The sequence below is a fragment of the Tamandua tetradactyla genome, chromosome 4 (assembly GCF_023851605.1).
Source record: "Tamandua tetradactyla isolate mTamTet1 chromosome 4, mTamTet1.pri, whole genome shotgun sequence".
Lineage (NCBI taxonomy): Eukaryota > Metazoa > Chordata > Mammalia > Pilosa > Myrmecophagidae > Tamandua > Tamandua tetradactyla.
This window is the reverse complement of record NC_135330.1, coordinates 72109830-72114698: the sequence shown is the minus strand read 5'-3', so window position 1 is coordinate 72114698 and position 4869 is coordinate 72109830.

The following is a 4869-nucleotide window of genomic DNA, read 5'->3' as shown; positions in this document are numbered from 1 at the left end:
GTACCCTTTGGGTTGCCCCAGAATCCATACATACTCTCTGTGGTGGTTTGAGGCTGTATGTACCCTAGAAAAACAAGTCATTAAATTTAATCCATTCCTAAGGTGTGAACCCATTGTAAGTAGGACTTTTTGATGAGGCTCCTCCAGTTAAGGTGTGTCTCACCTCAAACAGGATGGGTTTTAATCCTCTTACTGGCGTTCTCTATAAGCAAGTGAAATTCAGACAAGGAAAGCAACAGGAACCAAGAAGTTTAAACAAACCCAGAACAGAAGGAAGAGACCAGGAGAAGTTGCCATGTACCTTGCCACGTGACCGAGGCACCAAGGATCACCATCAGCCAGTCCCAAAATACCAGTCTTTGAAGAGAAAGATCACCTTGATTATGCCTTGATGTGAACATTTTCCTAGCCTCAAAACTACGTGTTTAACCCATCCCATTTCATGATATTTGCATAAATTAAATGTATTTCATGACATATTACTTAAGCAAATATCATGAAATGGGATGAGTTAAACACATAGTTTAGTTAGGAAACTAAAACACCCCTCTTCTTAGGTATGTCTGTTAAAAAACATTTTCACAAGTTTGATCAGCATCACCTATGGACTATCAGCATTTTATCCTTTAATATTAACTGGAATTTTGCTTTCCTGGATACATACATATCTGGGCTACATATAACAAGTCCCAAATTTCTCTCTCTCCCTTCCTTCTTCCCTTCATTTCTCAGAGGGGATGAGGTATAAAGATGCCACTGCCATAACCACTGGGTATTGACCCTGTACCTGACCCTGCCAACCCCACCAAGCTGGATTCTGAATGCTGCCAGTGAAATCACTGCTGCATTGCTCAACCTCACCACCATGGAGCCATATCAGTCCTGGTTTCATGTCACTAGCTTCATTCAAAATCTGGGATGGCTCTATTATCTATACTTTGATTGCAAGAGAGGCTGGAAAGCGATTGCCTAGCATATTCAAATTCTGTTGGGAGGATGCTGACTCTTATTTCATAAGGTTAGGGATTCTCCAAAGAAGGAAACTGACTTTCAAATGTCCATCCGTATCCATGTGACCCTCAAGACATTCTCCCTTACTGCTTCTCCGCTTAGAAGCCAGCCCCATTCCAACAATTCAAGGTTCCTGATTTGCAGTGCCCCAAGGATAGCTTTTAAAGGATGTCACTTAATGCTAACATAGATGTCATGGTAATATCTGGAAAAGAGCACTAATGGAAGTCAGGGGGTTATAATTCTAAATGTATCACCCATTAGTTGTGAGAATTTATAAAACACTCAAATGTCTTGGGCTTTATAATCTACAGAAAAATCCTGTGTACAGAGGACATTCAACTTCTGTAATACTTTCTGCTCTTCCAGCAAATGCATACAAAGATAAAGATTCTCTTTATCTACTGTATTGGACTACTGAATTGGGAAATGAGAAATTATTTGCATCATTTTTAATACCCAAGGTATAAAAAGCACTCAGCTTGTTTATGAATTACAGGGATGCTCACCAAAGAAGTCATCTTTTTTGAATTTATGCCTGTCTTGGAATTAGACAAAGATAGGGGGTCCTATTAGGAGGTTTTTGCTTGGAGTCTTATGTTTAAACTTGTAATAATAATAATCCCTGAATTATCTAATCTTTTTCCTTTCTATCTGCTTGAACATAGAAAGAATATATTCTTTCCTTATAATCATTAGCATAATTTTTAAAAGACAGTGAAATACATTTGTGCTTAAAAAGCTAAACTCTAACAAGCCTAGAGCTGTCTCTGGAAACTCTAAATTTCTCAACTCCTGCAAATGAAATATTATTTTGCATATACTGCTTTGAAGTATTCGGCTAAAAGCACAAAGGGGTAATTATTATATTAGTCAGAGTTCTCTAGGGAAAAAGTACTAACTGGAGCTATCTGTAAATATTATGAGATTTTTATAAACACTGTTTCATGTGACTGTGGGGAGGCAAAAGTTCTAATTCCATAGGGCAGGCTGCAAGCTGAGAACTCCAATGAAGGTTTTCAATGAATTCCTCAGAGAAGCTGGATGAATGATACAGACATGGAAATGCTTTCTTCTTTTCTGAGTTACATTAATTTCAGCTTCTTGTTTCCATGGGAGCTCTCTCTCTTTCTATTTATCCCCTTTATAAAGAATTCCAGTAAAAGGATTAAGACTCAGCCTGGGCCATACCGTAACTGAAGTAACCTCAACAAAAAGGTCCTATTTACAACAGGTTTATACCTACAGGAATAGATTAGCTTCAGCAGAAGGGAGTAGGAAATAGTAAAAAGAAATATAAGAGTTCAAAGAAAGCTAAAAAGTCTAGTTGTAACATAACCTTCCATTTAATGCAGGAATTTGGTCTGATGGGCGGTTAAGTACCTCATAAAGCATCCTATTTCATTTTTCTCAGCTAGTCTAGTTTGGTTTGGACAATCTGCCCTAGCATGCTTTGATTCCTTTATAAATTAATTCATTTAAAAATATTTATTGAAGATCTAATTATGTAAAATCTCCATGCTTTTTAGGAAGTTGAGTTTTTCGATTAAAGGTACTTTTTCCAGAATTTGGTGTTTATATAATTTAACAAAATTAAACACTCTGTTTAACTTATAAAACTTAAAATATAAAATATAACTAACACAAAAAGGAAAATATATTTTAAATAAAGTTATTTATATAAATAAATGTCAATCTGACAAAATTCAGAATGGAACTTAAACTCAGTTTATTAGCTAGAATTTAGGGCTTGGAATTTAATGGTGGCTCTCTAATCCGTCAACCTGATAAATCAAAATCTAAAACCCATATGAAAATTTTGTACATTTTTCTTTTAAAAAGAAAGACATCAAAGTACTAAAAGTTCAGTTTTGCAAACCTAGAAGAGATTTCTGATGGTTTAAGAAATTAGACATTCTCCCTTCATTGGATAACCCTATGGGAAGTAAACAGGTGGTGGAGGATCAAACTTTGGCCTATTCCCTCCTTATCCCTTAGATGTGGGAGTCACTCTTCCCTGAAGAATGGTTTCAGCTCATATTGTCGTTTTATTTAATGGGGTAAGGTTAGAAGCAGTGGTGGGCTCCAAATCTTCTGTTAGGACTCTGTTAAATGAAAAGCAGCACGAAGCTAGAATTAGAACCCAGGGTTTCAACATGTAAGCTAAGAGAAAATATTTCTCTAAAATTATAATCTTTTATAGCTATAAAATAACCTCTTCAGTTGGGATTCTTAATCAGAATATCTTTTTCTCAAATGCTGCCCCCTGCAGTAGATTTGTTGTTTTGTTTTGTTTTAGCATATGGGCCAGGAATTGTACCCAGATCTCCTGCATAGCAGGTGAGCATTCTACCACTGAACCACCTATGCACTCAGATTTAAGTGCTTCTGAAGCTATTTCTGGAGCAGGTGCCGAAGCTTGGGAAAAAGTTTCAAAGCATTCTGTGTTGTAACTTCTACAACTTCTTCCACTGAGATCCCTTTCTCCTGGGCAATATATTCTGCTGAAATGGAAACGTTCTGGGGCTCATTTCGGACCTGAAACAGAACAAAGCAGATGCAAAAACAAACTTGACACTCAAGGGAAGCAAATTCTTGGAGCCTATAGATAAAACAAGAAAATCAGTTGGTAAAACAATTGATAAGCTCTTTTATTTCAATGGGGGGGGGGGTAAAGGGTTGTATGGCCTCTAAATTTTAGCTTAAAAGCTGGGGTTACAATGCTGATTAGAAATATATGCTGCTCCTGAAAAGAACCTCAGGGTATTAGCAATTGAGGTTGCCTCTACCTAGCACATGAAGCAGTCTACTAATAGTGAACACTAGGCCACCTGCCTGACTAATGTTTTAACTGTCCTTTGGTTTGTCGCTTAAGTAAGTGCTTGTAAAGGTCATTGCTCTGCTCCTGGGCCTTTCACCTAACAGGCTACATTACAGTTAGATTCAAGAAATGCCACTGCATGTCTGAAAAACTAAATAGACTTTGTACTGGTATTTCAATGATTCTAAGGCACACTTCTTTTGCTATTTAAACATTTTTGAAATTGATATACACCTTGCATTCAATGGCATGGTAAAAGCAGCAGTGTTCTTTTCTTTTTTAATGGTCATAAAACAATAGTATATCTACAAACAGTGGCACAGAGATTTGACAAAATTTATTACCATTGTTGTTAATAATAAGTTTGTAACTCAGGATGATAATTTCAAATGAATAAAATTACTGCTATGATAAAAAATAACCTTGGTAATGTAGCCTAAGAAAGCAATGAAGAATATGCACAACAATTATGTTCAAAGATATTTATCACAATTTTTATAATATTGTGGGAAATACTGGAAACAACCTAAATGACCAGGATCAAGTTAAATACATTATGGTATATTCACTTACTAGAATATTATGCAGTTATTAAACATGAGGAAAAATACATTTACTGATATAGATAGGTGTTCACATAAAAGCAAATCATAAAATAATATGTTCAGGGTAATACTAATTCTATAAAATATTTGTGTATATACATACATGGATATAAAGAAGTCTAGAAGGATATAAGAATTTACATTTATTTAGTGTTTATTGTAGGCCGTCTTTGTTCTAAGCTCTTCAAGGATTTTCTCATTTAATCTTCAAAATAGCTCTATGAGGTAGCTGAAGAACGCACTGACGAGAACCAGATTGGCAAAAAATGGTATATACATATAATCGTATATGCTAACAAAAAGGAATGAAGCTGTGAGGCGTACAACACTGTGAATGAACTTAGTGGGACACTGGGTGAGGCAAAATAAGTCAGAAACAAAAAGGCAAAAATTGTATGGTCTCATTAGAAAATACTTAAGAAAACAGAAGCT